The 19,715-nt window shown below is 49.1% G+C and overlaps 1 long non-coding RNA gene across 1 annotated transcript; it reads left to right on the top strand.

Annotated features, from left to right (window-relative positions):
* Positions 1–9,068: 9,068 nt before the first annotated feature.
* On the top strand, positions 9,069–11,088 carry LOC123334915. The gene is made up of 2 exons (XR_006553115.2): positions 9,069–9,247; positions 11,052–11,088. It is a non-coding gene; the product is annotated as an uncharacterized LOC123334915 (long non-coding RNA).
* The last annotated feature ends 8,627 nt before the right edge of the window (positions 11,089–19,715 follow it).

The raw sequence follows: 19,715 nt of genomic DNA on the forward strand, positions 1-19,715 counted from the left end.
GGGCAGCCCAGGTTGACAGGAGGACCAGCTGGAGTAATTCTGGTCTGGCAGAGTTTACCAAGACTCAGGCCATGGAAGCTTCTGGTTACTAAGACCCTAGAAAGGGCAGGACCTCTGTGGGACTGGCCCACGCAGGGTCTCAGGCCCCCCTCTCCCCCAGGAAAGGGTGTCATGAGGGTGGGGATGGCCAGTGCACCCTGGGTCGGGGAGCAATACAGGCAGACATGGCCCAGTCCCTGGTCCCAGACTCCCCTTGGCTGCAAGTAACAGAACAACTTAGCTTAGAAAAGGAGGGTTTATTTATCATATGAAGAGAGGTCCAGGAGAGGTGGCTGCTGACTCTTAAAGTCATCCCCCTGGAGAGCCAGCCCCCGTGAGAACCTGTGCACTGGTGAACCAGAAGGACTGTGCTGACTTGTTGATTTGTGCTCTGCAGCTGTGACTGGAGGTTTCATGCATTTCTTGTCTTGATTCTAGCCAGGCCTGCCCTGTGATACATCTGCCAAGGGCAAGACCACCTTCACCAGCCTGGGGCAGGGGCTTCTCTCTGCGTGACCCGGACCTCCCAGCTCCCCTCGCTCCTGGGGTGCGGCCGATCCCGCCACTGTGTGGGGCTGTCCACACAGCAGTGACTAAGCAGCAGCCACAGCCCTGCAGAAGTGGGACGTCCCCGCCACACGCGAGCACTGTGGACCCGTGCACCCGGGGGGCTGGGGCTGGACGTGTGAGGGGCCCCGCGTTCATGATTAACTGGGTCTGGATGATCCGAAGGTGATGTGTAAACCTCAGGCTGGAGCTTGCTAATCTGAAAATCAGCACCACAAAATCCTGGGAAAACCCTCAGACGGGATTTGAACGGAATAGAAACTGGTCACTTCTGAGGGCCTGCTCTCCTCAGACTCGGAGAGAGGAGGATGGAAGGAAGTGGAAGCAGCTGGGGGCGTTGGGCAGACCTGCCGACCCCTAGACCAGAGCCGACTCTGCGCCCGGCCCTGGACTTCAGACGTGTCCCAGTGCCGGCTCCGCCAGCGCTGAGAGTGGACCCATTCCCACGTTGGCGGCAGAGGTGGGTGGGGACTGCAGGCGTGCATGCGGCCAGCCCGCGGACCCTCCGCACTGCGGGCCCGTCTCCGGCTGCCTTAGAGCTTGGGGATGTTCTGATGCCTCCACTGCACCCAGACCAGCAAAGGGAGAGGGGCGGGCCTGGCCTCACACTGAGAAGCCCCACCGCGGAAGCCCGTCTGCAGCGGCTGGGCTGCCAGGTTCGACCAAGTGTCTGTTGCCACGTCCTGGAGGCCAGACTGCTGGTGAAGCGGGTGAGGACGCTCAGCTGCCCACGATGGACGGGCCCTCCGGGTGCTGGTCATGCGCACTGCAGAGAGCCCCGTCCAGCAGAGAGGAGCTGCAGGAGCTCCAGCAGAAGTCTCTGCGCCCCTTGTTGGCCCAGTGCCTGGGGCAGAGGGGGGTGCTGTCCAGGAGCTGGGGTGAGGGAGCGTCTCTGGGGGGCAGAGGGGGGTGCTGTCCAGGAGCTGGGGTGGGGGGCTGGGTCTGGGGGCAGAGGGGGGTGCTGTCCAGGAGCTGGGGTGAGGGGGTGTCTCTGGGGGCAGAGTGGGGTGCTGTGCAGGAGCTGGGGTGAGGGGCTGTGTCTGGAGGTCCATCCCATCAGGCACACAGGTCAGCTGCTGGACGTCACTCTTCTGTCAGGCTGTGGCCCCTCCATGGGTTTCCAGACGTCCTCCCCATATAAACATCCCGCACTCACCCTTTGTCTGGGGGTGTGCCCGGGGGGAACCCAAACTGAAACAAGCGTGGTCCGAGCCTGGGTCCAAACTGGCTCCTGTGTTGGGAGAACAAGGTCCCACTGCCTACGGACCTCACTGTCCTAGAAATGCCTGCCTGGGGAGGAGAAACTGCAAGTGACTGCGTGTCAAATCACCTTCCTTGAGGGACAAACGCTGTGTGAGAGCAACAGCTGGCCTCTGGGAGGTCGCTCTCCCAGAACCCCTGGGGCCCCAGCAGACCCCCAGCTCAAGGCCCTTGAGACCTTTATGCTGCTACTCTGCCTTCACGGTGCACCCCAAAACCCTCCCTGACTCCCTGCACGTTTTAGACGTGGGCATCGGTCCAGAGCACGGATGCTGACAAGGCCCCAGAGGAGACCGGAGTTGCTGGGGTGCCCAGGGGGGCAGCTGGAGCCGCTGGGCATCAGACAGAGCCAGAAACACAGGGCCGGGCACTGAGAGCTGATGGTGAATGGTGTCAGATGCACGATCTTCAAAGACTTAGCTTCGGGACCAGGGACCAGGCTTGATCACTCAAGAGCTTTTGTGTAGCAGAGTTTTATTAAAGTGAGAAAGGGTCAGAGAAAGCCTCTGTCACAGACATCAGAAGGGGGAATGGAGACTGCCCTCCTGGCCAGTCTTAACAAGGGAGGTATATACTTTTCCAGTTAGCTGCTACAGTACATCAAAAGAATGTCTCAAGGCAGTAAAGGTCTTACCGGACCCACTTCCACAATTTACAGTTTGAGACAACAAGATTGGAACTAACAATAGAAAGATCTTACCAGACCCACTCCCATAATATACATTTTAAGATGACAGGATTAGTCAGAAGGTTCTCAAGAAAGAGAAACAAGTCCTCAAGTAGGGTACACTGTTGTTATATAATCATTGGTACAGATGAAAGGTTGTTGCTGAACAACACAAAGAGGCCGGGATGCTTGGCCCCCGGATGAGAAGAATTTAATCTGGGGCCAGAGACGAGGCTTGATCACTCAGAGCTTTTGTGTAATAAAGTTTTATTAAAGCATAAAGGAGATAGAGAAAGCTTCTGACATAGGCATCAGAAGGGGGCAGAAAGAGTGCCCCCCTGCTAGTCTTCAGCTGGATGTTATATAGTCACTCACAATCTGTTAATGAAAGAAAAGAATGTCTTAAAACTCAGAATGGCACCAGGCCCCTCACCTATAAGATGCATTTTGGGATAATCTTGACACCAGTCTGGGCCATAAAATGGTTAACATGAATCTTGTAGAAGGACAGATTACCATACAAATAGTTTCATTTACATAGATTAGGGGAACAGTATCTGAGTATAACATACTGGTTTGTCAAGTAGGTTCTGAGCCATTAGGTGGAACCGACTTGAAGACAGAGTCTGGGGTAAATGCATAGTACATTAGCATAGCTTAAGACAAACATTCCCGTAAGAAAAAGGCATTGGTTATCTCCAGGTTTGAGAATAGTTAACTTCAGGTGAAACCAGGTGTCATTATGGCAACACAGTATTTTAAGAGAAACCTCCTTTTAAATTTGTATAGAGAAGAAAAAAATATTGCTAGTTTGTTTCCTCCTGCGGCTTAGAGAGATAAAAATGTCTGACACTTGCAGGCTATTTCCTCCATTTGGAGACCCCTGGCCTTCCTGCCTGTTACCCGCTCACAGAGTTCAAGATGAGCTGTTCTGTTGTGGTATCATCAGCTCTGGGCCTAAAGAAAAAACGTTTTATGTGATTAAGATGCAGGAATGTAGAAAAGAAGTTTGTCCTTTTCTCATTCTTGAGAGCCCCAGACCCCTTTCTCCTCCTTGGGGACCCTGGACTTCTATCAACCTAAGAATTGACTCTTCCAGTTCAGTTCAGTTTCAGTCGCTCAGTTGTGCCTGAGTCTTTGTGACTCCCTGGACTTCACCATGCCAGGCTTCCCTGACCATCACCCACTCCTGGAGTTTACTCAAACTTGAGTCGGTGATGCCATCCAGCCATCTCATCCTCTGTCGTTCCCCTCTCCTCCTGCCTTCAGTCTTTCCCAGCATCAGGGTCTTTTCCAATGAGTCAGTTCTTTGCATTGGGTGGCCAAAGGATTGGAGTTTCAGCTTCAGCATCATTCCTTCCAATGAATATTCAGGACTGATTATCTTTAGGATGGACTGGTTGGATCTCCTTGCAGTCCAAGGGACTCTCAAGAGTCTTCTCCAACACCACAGGTCAAAAGCATCAATTCTTTGGTGCTCAGCTTTCTTTATAGTCCAGCTCTCATATCCATACATGACCACTGGAAAAACCATAGCTTTGACTAGACGGACCTTTGTTGGCAAAGTGATGTCTCTGCTTTTTAATATGCTGTCTAGGTTGGTCATAACTTTCCTTCCAAGGAGTAAGCGTCTTTTAATTTCATGGCTGCAGTCACCATATACAGTGATTTTGGAGCCCCTCAAAATAAAGTCTGCAACTGTTTCCACTGTTTCCCCCATTTATTTATCATGAAGTGATGGGATCAGATGCCATGATCTTAGTTCTGAATGTTGAGCTTTAAGCCAACTTTTTCACTCTCCTCTTTCACTTTCATCAAGAGGCTCTTTAATTCTTCACTTTCTGCTATAAGGGTGGGGTCATCTGCATATTACTGTAGGAGAGAAACCAGACCAGTAACCAAATCACAGCCTCCCTGCCTCCACCTGGAATTACTCAGCACTATATTTGCCTGGATTCTTTGCCAATAGATAAATAAAATATAGTAGTGTTTCAAGTATCATTTATTTTAGGTGCAACTTCTAAAAATAGCATGTGGTTGGATTTTGGTTTTAGATTCAGTTTCAGATTTATTCTTCTACAGAGAATTAACCTATGAATGATTTCAGGTTAGTTGCTCAGTTGTGTCCAACTCTATGACACTTTGGACTGTAGCCCACCAGGTTCCTCTGTCCATGGAATTCTCCAGGCAACTGTTAGGTAGATGGAATAGGGAAAAGGAGTCCAAAATGGCGGTGGCTAAAAGACAAGGAAGGTCTGAGGACCAGAGTGAAGACTTCAGGCAGAACAAACAGAACAAACAGCACTCCTGGCTAAGCCCAATTTGCATAGGGCAGGCCCAGGTGGAGGAAAAAACATATAAAAGGAGGAGCCAAAGCGCTCTATCTCCCACGTGCGCGCACGCTCTCTCTCTCTCTCTCTCTCTCTCTCTCTCTCTCTCTCTCTCACTCTCCTGCTATCTTCTAAATAAAATAGAGCTGTAACACTGATTTTCCTAAGAGCTGTAGCATGGTTTGTCCAAGACCCAAGAGCTGTGACGCGCCGAAGGCTTTAACGTCTGTCGCTCCAAATCTTTGTTGTGACGAGACAAAGAACCAAGGAACATACACTTGTGTGACATCTATGGTGCCGTGACTCAGATATAACCTGGCTGAAACAACCTCTGCGTGGAAGAGGCCAAGCACAGCAGGAGCCCAACTCAGCGAAGCTCCCGCGCTAGAAGCAGAAGGTGAAGAAACCCAGTGCAGGGGAAGGCCCATCGTGCTGGAAACCGGGACAGCGAAAAATGAACTCAGCAGAAAGCTCACGCGGCCCAGTCTCAGATTCCAGAAGACCTCCGGTTAAGGTAAGAGGCTCTCGCTCCTATGGCTGGAGGAACTTTTACAATCTCTCGTTTCTTGTTTCCTCGAACCTCCCGCAAACAGGCGGGCGGCAGGGGCACAACTGAGGGACTCTGGAGAGGCTGCTCCTCAGCATGTCCCAAAGGCGCTATCTGCTGAGCCCCAGTGGCTGTTACCCAAGCCAGCGGGGGTCCTTCTGGCCTTTCTCTTCTCTGTGCCAAGGATCAGACCAATGAAACTGTGAGCACCGGTCAGATATTTAGCAAATTTTCCGGCGGGCTATGAAGGTGATTCCTTGGCACGTTTTCCTACTGCTTTTTCTTCCTGTCCTTCAGCTCTCTCCCGGGACTCAAGCCCGGCCAAAACTAATGAAACTCAGGCTCTGATGTCTCATTGCAAAAATTCATTGAGAGACAAAGCGATAAGAGGTAGATTTGTTAGGATCCAGAGGGAAGCCACCCTTCAGGGTGTGAACCATTGCCGAGGGCAAGGGCTTCGGCCATGGTATTAGGCCTGGCTAGGTTTTGTGAAGGGATGGAATTCATATACTAATGAGTGAGAGGATCATCCCAGCCATTGGGGAACCACCCACTCCTCCCTCTTTTACTTTGTGCCTTGGAGCTGTCTTGCCACCTCTGGGTGAGTCTGTTGGCTTATAGATTGGGGATTAAGGTTTACTTGAAGTTGACTTGTCATCTTGGACCCAATTGATTTTAATTGGTTTACATTATACCCTTGTGCTATGTCATTCTTTCAAAGGTTGAGCTCTGCCCCCTTCCCTCCTGTTTCATGATCTTTTCCTGAGCCCCATCCAGACCCACAAGGTTTCTACAATCTTCTGGAGAGACAACCAGAAAATAGCTGGCCTTGGGAGGGAAATACTCTAGAATATCCAACCCCCTAATCCTACCCAATACTGGGCACACTGGAGATCTTGGGGACGCCCAAACTCCAGTCTGGGGGGTCCCAGGAGGTCATCACGCCTTGACCTGCCTAGGGATCGGTCTTGGAAAGGTTGTCATGCCTCAACCTGTTCAGGGATCCTCTAGTCCCAGGGGTCCCAGGAGGTCATCATGCCTCGACCTGCCCAGGGACCCAATCCTTGGGAGGCCGTCATGCCTCGACCTGCCCAGGGATTCTATCTCTAGGAGGCTGTCATGCCTCAGCCTGCCTGGGGATCTGCACCCTGACCCGGGGACGCCTGGCTCTCAGGTTGCAACAGTTCTGGGTAGGATAAGCTTCAGAAAGACTCACCCCTAAGCAAGTCTACCTATGGAAACATAAAGAAGCCTATTACTTATGGGACTGTGCTCAGTCTCAGCAATAACTCAGGAGCCCAATGAGAACCCCATTGCCTTTCTGGAGAGGCTAAAAGAGGCACTCCAGAAGTTTACCAACCTGGACTTAGACTCTTACGAGGGACAGGTGATTTTAAAGGACAAATTCCTGTCCCAATGTGCATCAGATATCAGAATTAAGTTACAGCAGCTACAACAGCAAGACTGCTGCCTCTTTAGATGAGATGGTCCAGACAGCCACCAATACCTTTTATAACGGAGAACAGGAGAAGGAGGCCAAGGCCCAGGAGAAGGAGAGAAAGAAAGAGACAAGGCATGCCCAGATGCTGGCTGCCCTCCAGAGAAGCCCTGTGGCACACCCCAAGTCCTTGAGGGACAAGGCACGAGACAGATGCCTGATCTGTGGACAGGCGGGGCATTGGGCCAAAGAGTGTCCAAACCATGACAAGTCTCCTAGAACGGCTTGCCACAAATGCCATCAACTGGGACACTGGACGGCAGTCTGCCCTCGGGACCCAAGAGCCTCAAGGTCAAGCACCAAGCCTACCCTCACGATGGTTCAAGAGGACTGAAGCGGCCGCTCCAGCCAGCCCGCCTGTCACAGATAACCATCACGGGGCTGGAGCCCAGGGTGCAACTGGATGTGGCAGGTAGGTCCGAGAATTTCTTGGTTGACACAGGGGCTACCTACTCTTTCTTGATCTCCTACTCCGGAGCCTTCTCCTCCCAAACCTGTACCATTTTGGGTGCTACAGGAAAAGCAACGACTAAAAGATTCACCCGAGCACTTCTTTGTTGCTGGGATGGACAAATATTTTCCCACCAGTTTCTGGTGGTCCCTGAGTGTCCTACTCCCTTATTGGGAAGAGATATACTCACTAAACTGGGGACCACCCTTGTGATGGGAAGTTTTTCAGCCCGTAGAGCTCTACAGCTCCTGGTTACTACTGAGGAATCCATTACACCTTCAATAGAGAGGGACCAAAAACTATGGGAAGACAAAACTAACCCCCAGATGTGGGACCAGGGGATTCCTGGATGAGCCCACCAAGCTGAACCGGTCATCATTGTCCTCCAAGATCCCACTTGGTTTCCTAACCGGAAACAATATCCTCTCAAAAGAGAGGCTCAGGAGGGACTACAGCCTTTAATAAATAAATTCCTTGCTTGTGGGCTATTGGTCCCCACTAGTTCGCCATGTAACACCCCAATCCTCTCAGTAAAGAAAAAAGACGGAACCTGGAGACAGGTTCAAGATCTCCGGATCATAAATGAAGGTGTAGTCCTCCTCCATCCCACAGTACCCAATCCCTATGTAATCTTGGGAGAAATCCCACCCAGTGCCAAGTTTACAGTCTTGGATCTCAAAGATGCATTTTTTGCATACCACTGGCTAAAGAATCCCAATACCTTTTTGCCTTTGAGTGGGAGGCCCCAGGAGAAAAACACCAACAGATGACTTGGACAGTATTACCTCAGGGGTTCAGAGATAGCCCCCACCTGTTTGGACGGGCCCTTAGCCGGGATCTCCTAGATCTGGACCTGGGACCTAATGGGAAAATATTACAATATGTAGATGACCTACTAATTTGCTCTCCAGATGAGAAAAGCACCCAACAACATGCAATTCAGGTTCTAAACTTCTTGGCAGAAAGGGGATATAAAGTCTCCCGTGCTAAGGCACAGATGGCCGAGACAAAGGTCACTTACCTGGGAGTTCAGATTACACACAGGTCCAGGAGGCTATCCTCTGATCGGGTACAAGGAATCCTCCAGTTGCCCTCCCCCGTGACTCGGGAACAATTGTGAGCTTTCCTGGGGCTAACTGGTTATTGTAGAATCCGGATACCCAACTATGGTCTAAATGCCCAGCCCTTATATGAAAGCTTAAAGGGACGAGATGAGTCAATCCCACTGATGTGGGGAACTCCTCAAAAGGAGGCAGAGGCTACACTAAAACAGGCCTTAACTCAGGCACCTGCCTTGAGGTTGCCAGACCCAGAAAAAGCATTCCAACCTTATGTCCATGAAAGAGAGGGAATAGCCTTGGGAGTGTTAACTCAAAGGTTGGGATCTGAGCCCCAGCCTGTAGCTTACTTATCCAAGAGGCTCGATCCAACTTCCCGAGGTTGGCCCCCCTGCCTTCGAAATCTTGCAGCTATTGCAATCATGATAGAAGATGCTTTAACACTCTCCTTTGGGGGCAAACTATTTTTACCAGCCACCAAGTAAAACAACTCCTAAATGGGAGAGGCCATTTATGGATGTCTGATCAAAGAATCCTCAGATATCAAGTAATGCTGATGGAAAATCCAGGCCTCATTATATCCCCTTGTGAGGTTCTTAACACAGCCACCCTCCTGCCTACCCCCGAGGGCTCTCTCCCCTTTCACTCTTGTCTAGAAACCTTGGACCACTGGACAAAACCCCGAGAGGGATTATCAGAAGATCCTCTGACCAGTCCTGAGGAAATCTGGTACACTGATGGAAGCAGCTTTGTTTTGGATGGAAAAAGAAGAGCCGGGGATGCAGTAGTCTCCGATTTTGAGACCACAGAGGCTAAGCCTCTGCCACCAGGTACTTCAGCCCAATTAGCTGAGCTCATAGCCCTGACCCGAGCTTTAGAGCTGGGAAAAGGAAAAAGAATAGCCATTTACACTGACTCCAGGTCTGCCTTTCTGGTGCTACATGCACATGCCTCTGTTTGGAAAGAAAGGGGCACTTGACCACCCGAGGGTCCCCAATCAAATGTGATCAGATTCTTCGACTCTTGGAGGCAGTCCATCTGCCCACTGAGGTTTCAGTCTCCCATTGTAAAGGACACCAAAAAGGGAACACAGAAGTGGCACGAGGGAACCAAGCAGCTGATCAGGCAGCTAGGAGAGCAGCATTACAGAACCATGACCTAATAGGGATTGCCACCTTAGTTCCACAGACTAATTTGCCAGAAACTCCTTCATATACTAAAGGTGAGGTTCTTAAAGCTAAGAGTGAGGGCTTTCAAGAAGATCATATGGGGTGGTTCCAAAAGGAGGGACTCCTTTTTCTGCCTGGAAACCTCCAATGGAAGTTGGTTAACTCCTTACATGCCACTACTCATTTAGGAGAAAAGGCCCTCCAAAGATTACTAGAAAGGTCCTTCAGTGGAACAGGCCTCCAAACAACTATAAGACAGGTGGTCTCCTCTTGTCTCACTTGCCAATTAAACAACCCCCAAGGAGCTTGAAGACCCCAGCTGGCCCAGCCCGTCCAACGACGTGGGGCCTACCCAGGAGAGGACTGGCAGATGGACTTCACCCAGATGCCAGTTTCTCAAGGGTATAAATACCTATTAGTTATGATAGATACATTCACAGGATGGATTGAAGGCTTTCCCACCCGGACTGAGAAGGCTGAGGAGGTGGTAAAAAAAACTGCTCCATGAAATCATTCCAAGATTTGGTCTGCCCAGGTCATTCCAAAGTGACAATGGGACATCATTTACTTCTAAGGTCACCCAAGGGGTCTCGAAAGCATTGGGCATTACTAATTATCTCCATTGTGCCTGGAGGCCTCAATCTTCAGGAAAAGTAGAAAGAGCCAATCAATTCTTAAAATCAGCGATAAAAAGATAACCCAGGAGACCTCCCTGGGATAGAAGGAGGCTTTACCAATAGCTCTCCTCTGCACCCGCATTGCCCCTAAGGAACAGGTTGGTCTTAGTCCTTATGAGATGCTATATGGGAGACCTTTTGTTTATGTCAATGACCTCTTCCTAGATCCAGAGGTTCAGACCCTCCAGTCTTATACCATGGCCATTGGGCAATTCCAACAGGATCTACGCTTGTGGGGTATGAACCAGGACCCAAAAGATTCTAAAGAGTCACCACTATATGCTCCAGGGACTCAAGTCCTAATTAAAGTCTGGAAAGATGGGTCCCCAAAGGCTCAACTCCAGCCCACATGGAAGGGCCCCTACCCTGCAATACTTTCTACCCCCACAGCAGTCAAGGTACCAGGACATGACTCCTGGATTCACTACTCACGAGTCAAGCCATGGAAGAAAACAGAAGAGGACACTCAATATACCTGTGAGCCCCTGGGAGATCTCAGATACCTATTCGAACTACCAATGAGTGTCATTCTAATGAACACCCCCAAAATCTGGTTTCTGGGGATAAGATTTCTCAGGATAACTCTAAGAAGCCAACACAGCTTGACTTGACCAAAACAGACAGGAGATAGATCTTCTGATCCCTGAACAAGGAGGGACTTGAGCCATCCTGGCAATGTGAATTTAAAATTGACTAATGTCCCTACTCGTCCTTGTTATGCTATATTGATGATGATTATGATTATTCCATGTACTGTCAATTGTCTAACCTGCTTTGTCTCTGCCCAGGTCAACCAGCTACAACATGCAGTGCCAGTTCAACAAAGATATAAAACTACAGCTGACCATGGAAAATATCACACACCCTTGGACACCGCTATAAGGACTCTGAGGCTTGAGACTAGCAAGAGAGGGAGGCCCAATACCCCTCGCCACCCCAGTTCAGCAGGAAGTAGCCAGAAAGACCTCGATGCCCCTATTCCCAAAGAATTGGGCCTCCCATCTCTTGAGGGGGGAATGTTAGGTAGGTGGAATAGGGAAAAGGAGTCCAAAATGGCGGTGGTTAAAAGACAAGGAAGGTCTGAGGACCAGAGTGAAGACTTCAGGCAGAACAAACAGAACAAACAGCACTCCTGGCTAAGCCCAATTTGCATAGGGCAGGCCCAGGTGGAGGAAAAAACATATAAAAGGAGGAGCCAAAGCGCTTTCTCTCGGACTCTATCTCCCTCGTGCACGCACGCTCTCTCTCTCTCTCTCACTCTCCTGCTATCTTCTAAATAAAATAGAGCTGTAACACTGATTTTCCTAAGAGCTGTAGCACGGTTTGTCCAAGACCCGAGAGCTGTGACGCACCGAGGGCTTTAATGTCTGTTGCTCCAAATCTTTGTTGTGACGAGACAAAGAACCGAGGAACATACACTTGCGTGACTCAACAATACTGGAGTGGGTTGCCATTTCCTTCTCCAGGGGATCTTCCCAATCCAGGGCTTGAACCTGGGTCTCCTGCATTGCGGGCAGGTTCTGTACCATTTGAGCCACCAGGGAAGTCTGGGAATGATTTAAAATCATATCTAATTTAAATACTCTTTCCTCATTTTAACTTAGGCTTGCATGCAGCTTCCTTCTTTTGGTACTGGACTGGTATTTTCTTCTGTGTTCTCTATGTTTTACAAGCAATATGTACTATATTCAGTGCTAACTAGTGATTATTTTTAGTTCTTAATGGCATTCTTCAGCCATATTTCCCTAATTAGTAGAGTCACTGGTGTTGACTTAAAAAAGATGTACAATTTGAGAGTTGTGAGTTAAGTTTTATTTGGGGCAAAATGAGGACTACAGCCCGGGAGGCGGCATCTCAGATAGCTCTGAGAGACTGTTCCAAAGCAGCAGTGGGGGAAGGTTTTGGTGAAGGGGGAGTTCAATGCTGTGAAGCAGTCATTTCATGAAAGGCTCTTCGTTAGTCATGAGGATCTGATGTCACCCTGAAGGGATTTAGTGCTTCTCTAGATATGAGGAGATGCAAGGACTGAGATAATAAAATCTGTTCCTAAAAACATCCAACTCTCTAGAGACCTGTCCCACCAGATTCCCTGGAGCACAGAGTGCTTCACTCTGCCCTGAACTCCCTCAGGGGGTGTTAGGGGTCGCCAGCGAGCAGCGTGGGGTTCGATCTCCGTGGGGGCAGATGGCAAGCGCCTTTGCTGCTGAGTCGTTGGCAATGCTCTTGGAAGTGTCAATTTGCAGTTGGCACTGGCGACATGATGTGTCTTGAATCCCCTTCTGCTGAAGGCGTGCTTGTAGAGCCTCACCTCCTCACACATGTGCCGTACGTATGTCCACTGCCAAGGATGAGAGGAAACATCTACTGCTTTAAATGGCTATTGCAGTTATTGTATATAATCTTATGTCATGTAATTCAATATTGAGATTTCTTTTTACATTTTCATTTCATTTTAAAAGCAGTTTAATTACTTAGATCATCTCTACTTAGACTGATTCAGGGCTAACAGGTTTTATAATACCATCACTTTCTCATTCTTGAAAATTTTCATTTTCTCTATTTGTTGAACTGTTGACATGCAATGTCGTTAAAAAAAGTTGGAGTTCCTGGGTGGCGTCTGAGTTCTATGTTTTCTGAGCATTTATGTCTTTTCCTGCCTTTACACATGAAGAGATCTGGCTGGGTATAAATCTGATGTCTAGGTTTGTAGAGAAATCTGACAGTGGCTTGATTTTCAGCCTTTATTTGTTTCAATGTTTGTAGAAGATTTTTAAATTACAAAAAAGTCAAAATATAACTTACAAGAATAATTTGAAGCTCAATTACTACTGCCACACATACCTCCCACATACTTTGAATCTGAATTATCACAAAATCCACTTAATGGAAATCTGAGTTACATTATGGAGGCTTAGCCCTTTAGTTAATGAGCTTCTCAGGGGACTCAGTGGTAAATAATCTGCCCGCAATGCAGGAAACATGGGAGACATAAGTTCAATCCCTGGGTCAGGAAGATCCCCTGGAGAAGGAAATATCAACCTACTCCAGCTTTCTTGCCTGAAGAATCCAGTGGACAGAGGAGTCTGGTGGACCACAGTCCATGGGGTCACAAAGAGTCGGACACAAGTGAGCAGGTACTCACTTAGGTCTTTCAGTTCCATTCAGTACAGTCGCTCAGTCATGTCCGACTCTTCATGACTCCATGAACTGCAGCACGCCAGGCCTCCCTGTCCATCACCAACTCCCAGAGTTTACCCAAACTCATGTCCATTGAGTCAATGATGCCATCTAACCATCTCATCCTCTGTTGTCCCCTTCTCCCCCTGCCTTTAATCTTTCCCAACATCAGGGTCTTTTCAAATGAGTCAGCTCTTCGCATCAGGTGGCCAAAATATTAGAGTTTCAGCTTCAACATCACTCCTTCCAATGAACACCCAGGACTGATCTCCTTTAGGATGGACTGGTTGGATCTCCTTGCAGTCGGGACTCTCAAGAGTCTTCTCCAACACCACAGTTCAAAAGCATCAATTCTTTGGTGCTCAGCTTTCTTTATAGTCCAACTCTCATATCCATACATGACCACTGGAAAAACCATAGCCTAAAGACTTAGGTCTTTAGGTAATAGAGTAAGATGCTTTCCTCTTTTAAAGACATGTGCCCACCGTTCTACATGAAATTTAATATAAACAAAGTATTGCAAATAAAAAGCAGAAGTAAATACAGACATCATCGTTTCTAAAGTCAGTGGAGAGCTTGTCCTTCTTTCCCCACTGAGCCTCTGCTGTGTGGGGCTCCCCTTATGCCCAGAGAAGGCCTCACACCCAGGGTGGAGGGGGGCTGCCCGGGACTCCGAGGCTCAGACAGAGCGGCTGGTCCTGGCGAGGGTGGAGGACACGGCCCGGGAAGGAATGTGTGGTTGTGTTAAAAAGCCAGAGCCTGGGATGGAGCGCAGGTTCTGATGAATAAACTGTCTTAAGCCTTTGTGTGTGTGGTGTCTGACTGCTGGAGCTGCATCTCAGGGTGGTATGCTGACCTCAAAGGGTGGAGGCCCACGGCACACGGCAGGAGTGTGCTTAAGTGAGAAGGAACTGCCTGCAAGCCAGGTTTGTGGGGTCTCTGTTTCCACTGTTTCCTTCTCATCATAACGTCAGTGTTGGGTACCTCTGTCTTCATCCCCTGATGCTCCTGAGCCCCGAGACTGTGCATGGCATGACGGACCGTCCGCCTTCCTGACTGGAGAACGAGTCCTGGGGAGGCAGGGGTCTGATCCATCCACACGTGTTCCCAGAGCCCCAAAGCCCAGCCTGCTGTGTGCAGTGCATGTCACACATGCTGATGACGGGAAGGAAGGACAAGCTGATGAGAACGAGTGACTAGTGGCCCTGGGAGTCACCACTTCAATATTTTGTGTTTTTAATGCCTATCATATGAATTAAGGGCAGGAGGAGAAGGGGGCAACAGAGGACGAGATGGTTGGATGACATCACTCACTCAACAGACACGAGTTTAAGTAAACTCCAGGAGTCAGTGAAGGACAGAGGAGCCTGGAGGGCTTCGGTTCATGGGGTCACAAAGAGTTGGACACGACTTGGTGACTGAACAACAATAACAATATGGATTGAGTCTTCTACATACAGTTTAGGGTTTCTGTTTTCTCCTAACATCCTAAGCATTATCTTTCATCATTTCATCATCTGTATCCAGTGGTCAAATTATATCCCAGTGAACGGCACACTGCTATCTAGTCATGGCCTCAGTGCCCAGTTTTGTCCTGTGGGCATCCTGTGCATAAATAGTTGCTTAAAGCCTTTCCCCCCTTTTGTTGCTTAGGGTAGACTCTTGTGAATCCGTCTTTATTTGGCTGCCCCGGGTGGCACACAGCACCTTTGCTGCAGGTGTGGGGCTCGGTTCCCTGACCAGGGGTTGCACTTGGGCCTCCTGCACTGGAGCCAAGGGTCCTAGCCTCAGGACCACTAGGCAAGTCCCCTGGGATACAGTCTTCAGAAGTTAAGCTGTCAAAGTTTGTGAACATTTTTAAAGTTACTGCTGTCTTTACCAAATCATTTTCTACAACTTTTGGGTCAATTTAACCCTATCACTCACATTCCGGGTCCTGCCTCACACGGGCAGAGTTGAACCTCATTTGTTTCACAAGTTATTGTAAGTGTCAGGAAATAAAAATGCGTCCCTTCACTCGCTTGTGAGACTGAACAAGCTCCGTATGTTTATCAGTCATTTTCATTCATACTTGGCTTTTTATGTAACCTGCCTACGTATTTCTTGGCATCTTGGCAGGTTTCTTACTGATTGAACCTTAGGAATACTAACTGCTGTTTATAGTTCTTGCACATATTTTTGTTTGCCTTTTAATTTAGTTTTCGGCTTTTTTTTTTTGATGTGCAGAACTTTAAAATGTTTATGTAGTAAAATGGAGCATGTTTCTTTGGACTTAGGAAGAGTTTTCTCAATTAGTGATAAAAAAATTCACCCATATATTCTTTTTTTATGGACCTATATATTCTTGTACTATCTTTTGGTTTGGATTTTTAATCCATTATTAACTGTTTTATCTTTCCGAGGTTCATATTCATCCATAACGCGAAGTACTAGCATATGTTTTTCTTTTCTGGTTTTAAAATGAGCTTTGCTTTTTTTTTTTCCGAAAGGGCCCTTGAAAACCCCTGGTCAGGTGAGGTGTCTCCAGCTCCTGGGGTGCTGGTGGACTGTGCGTGGTTCACGAGGAGCCCACAGGCACCTAGCCTCCCGAGTGGCTCAGACTTGCCCTCCCAGAGCTGTGGGTGGGCAGGGCTGGGGGTGGGCCTGGCCCAGACCCTGGCCAGTGCGATGCCAGCCCAGGTCTCCAGCCCGGGCCTGGCTCGTGATCCTGGGGACAGCAAGCGTGTTCTCAGCACAGGGCGGCTGGGCTGCTGGAGGGAAACGTGGTCCGACCGTGAGGCTGGGAAACCTTTGCTTCGTTGACCTTGGCGCCAAACCAGGTCCGTCTGCTATTTGAGAACAGAACTGTCTTAATGAAAAGATCCTATCAAAACAAACCCAAAAATTTTCTGAGGAAGAACTCTGAAATTTCTGGACTGGTTACTTCTCATTCCACACTCGTTACTGTGACAACAAGTATCTTTTGGTAAGGCAGATAGCTGGAGACAAAGCGACTACTTGAGAAAATGAGTTACTTTATTTAAAATTTTTTTTTCCTTCAGAGAAATAAATGCTGTCAAATGTAGTCCTAGGAAAATAAAGTGAAGGCCTATTCAGTCTTGGTCTCATCAGTCCTGGGCAGCCCCCCCTGCTGACCAGGCCAGGCCATGGGTGGGTTGGTTGCTGGGACGGCCATGTTCTCCCAGGCGCCTCAGCCCCACAGCCACCCTCCAGCCCTCCTGGGGCTGCCTGCGGCCTATCCTATCACCAGGGAAATTTTTAACGAAGTCCTGAATCTCTCACAGACCTCTTTCTTAAGTTACTACATCTGTGATCAACATGCCTAAGGCGTGCCCAGGGGCTCCACGCTCTCTCTCTGCAGCTCGTCAGCTGCCTGCCTGGGGGAAGGACCATGGTTCATGCTAGTCCCCGGGGCCTGGGGCAGGGGCCTCAGGGCCCGAGTGGAGTGCATCCTTCTGTTTCAGGTGCCGCCGCCCAGCCCCTGATCACAGGTGCTGAGACCGCGTTCCGCAGCCCCGGGGGCCCCGGATGCGCCTCGACTTGATGGATCCGTAGGAGCTGGCTTGAGAATCACCTGATCTTTACTCCCTGGAGAGATCTAACGGGGCAGCTCTCCAGGAATTCTAAGTTGAGGTTTTCTGCTTCCAAGCATGGAGGAAAGTCAGCAGGACAACATCTAAGCAGCCTTTGGATGTTGCTCTCCATTGGAAGCACAGCAGACCCTCGCCCATTTGGTTCTTTGTGTCCAGAAAATCTGCCTCCTGAGTTCACAAGTCCCAGGGATGTGGGCCAGAGGAACGACTTCTGCCCTGGGCCAGATCCCTGCAAGGAACACTCCCGTAGGCAGCATGCCCGCCTCGGCCATCACCATTAACGCGGAGCGACTGAACAGGACCTGCTTTCTGCAGTGACGCCTCAGTCCTGGGGGGCAGAGGCGACCAAGACACCATTTGTTCTAAGAGACTTAGAGTCCAGATGAGAAGCGGCACGAGCTTGTTCACGGTGAGGCTGGTGCCAAGGGAAAGGTGGTGCCTCAGGCCCCTGGGGGAGTCCTCGCTCTCAGCCACAGATGGGCACCTGCCACCCACCTCGGCAAGGATTGAACCAGGTGCTGCTGCAGCTGCCGATCCTCAACACCCCCTGAAAGGAGCTCAGGGTGGGGAGAGGAACGAGGCACTCTGTGCTCCAGGAAAAACTGGCAGAACGGGTCGTCAGATAGGTATTTTAGGAGCTGACTTTATGAGCCCAGTTCTTGTTATCGCCTATCTAGAACACTAAAATCCTTCACGGTGATGACTGCTCCTCATGACTAGCAGAAACCTTCTGCACAAAAAATATGTGCCCGATTGTATGTACGCCCCCTTCACTGAAATCATATGTATACTGACCTTCCCTCCTACTTCTTACGAACACTCTCAGAACTACCGGAAATGCTGTCTCCTGGGCTATAGTCCTCTTTTCGCCTCCAGTAAAACTTAACCTGCAACTCTCATGTTCTGCGTTTCTGGTTAGCCCAGCCTGCCAGCAGGGAGTGCAACTGCTTTGTGGGGTGGGCTGAGAACCTGGGGTCACTGTGGTGAGGGTCCTCCAGAGCACAGTGTGACCCGAAGTGCACATCAGGAAGGTCATCCTGTGGATGACTTGGGGAGAATTTGGGGGAGAAGCAGCACCAAGAGCCCAGCTAAGAAGCTGTTGGTTAACACCCACAAAACGAGGTCATAGAGGAGGGGGTGGGGGTGGCCCCCCGCTTTCCTCCAGCTTCTCCATCACAAAGTCCTAAGCCTTTCTGATGAAGAGCAACCCTCCTCAGAGGGACGGGAGAGGAGGATGCTTTGCAAAGGCCCTGGGGAGGCAGCTGGGGGTGCCTCCCCAGAAATACTCCCTGACCGGCATTCACGAGTGTGTTTTGCGCGCACATACACACACAGAACCTGAAACTATGCTTCCAGAGATGGGCCTTCTACAGTGCCAAGAACAGAGAGTCCTTGGGTTTCAGAGCAGGCTGACAGTTTTGGGAAAACGCTTCGATCCAAGCCCGGGAAAGTCTGCAGGGTGACGAGTCACCTTATCACGGGGTCTTACTATATTGTGTGGCTTAAACCTGAAAGGGTTGTGATTGTATGAAGATCAGAAAGCCACAAATTTTGCATATTCTGGATGCATGATTGCAATGATTAAATGATTAATACGAAAGCTTGTATCGTTAGGTGTCCTGAGTTTACACGCTGCTTCTCATACTTTGTCACCCATGGCATCCAGCACACAAGGATTTGTAAAACCCTAAATCTCCAAAGGTTTACCGCACAATTGCACTCATCTCACACGCTAGTAAAATAATGCTCAAAATTCTCCAAGCCAGGCTTCAGTAATATGTGAAGAACTTCCAGATGTTCAAGCTGGTTTTAGAAAAGGCAGAGGAACCAGAGATCAAATTGCCAACATCCACTGGATCATCAAAAAGCAATAGAGTTCCAGAAAAACATCTATTTCTGCTTTATTGACTATGCCAAAGCCTTTGACTGTGTGGATCACAATAAACTGTGGAAAATTCTGAGAGATGGGAATATCAGACCACCTGACCTGCCTCTTGAGAAACCTATATTCAGGTCAGGAAGCAACAGTTAGAACTGGACATGGAACAACAGACTGGTTCCAAATAGGAAAAGGAGTACGTCAAGGCTGTATATTGTCACCCTGCTTATTTAACTTCTGGGCAGAGTACATCATGAGAAAGGCTGGGCTGGAAGAAGCACAAGCTGGAATCAAGATTGCTGGGAGAAATACCAATAACCTCAGATATGCAGATGACACCACCCTTATGGCAGAAAGTGAAGAGGAACTCAAAAGCCTCTTGATGAAAGTGAAAGTGGAGAGTGAAAAAGTTGGCTTAAAGCTCAACATTCAGAAAACAAAGATCATGGCATCCGGTCCCATCACTTCATGGGAAATAGATGGGGAAACAGTGGAAAAAGTGTCAGACTATTTTTTTGGGCTCCAAAATCACTGCAGATGGTGACTGCAGCCATGAAATTAAAAGACGCTTACTTCTTGGAAGAAAAGTTATGACCAACCTAGATAGCATATTCAAAAGCAGACATTACTTTGCCAAGAAAGGTTCGTCTAGTCAAGGCTATGGTTTTTCCAGTGGTCAGGTATGGATGTGAGAGCTGGACTGTGAAGAAAGCTGAGCGCCGAAGAATTGATGCTTTTGAACTGTGGTGCTGGAGAAGACTCTTGAGAGTCCCTTGGACTGCAAGGAGATCCAACCAGTCCAT

The sequence above is a fragment of the Bubalus bubalis genome, chromosome 8, assembly GCF_019923935.1.
Source record: "Bubalus bubalis isolate 160015118507 breed Murrah chromosome 8, NDDB_SH_1, whole genome shotgun sequence".
Taxonomy (NCBI): Eukaryota; Metazoa; Chordata; class Mammalia; order Artiodactyla; family Bovidae; genus Bubalus; species Bubalus bubalis.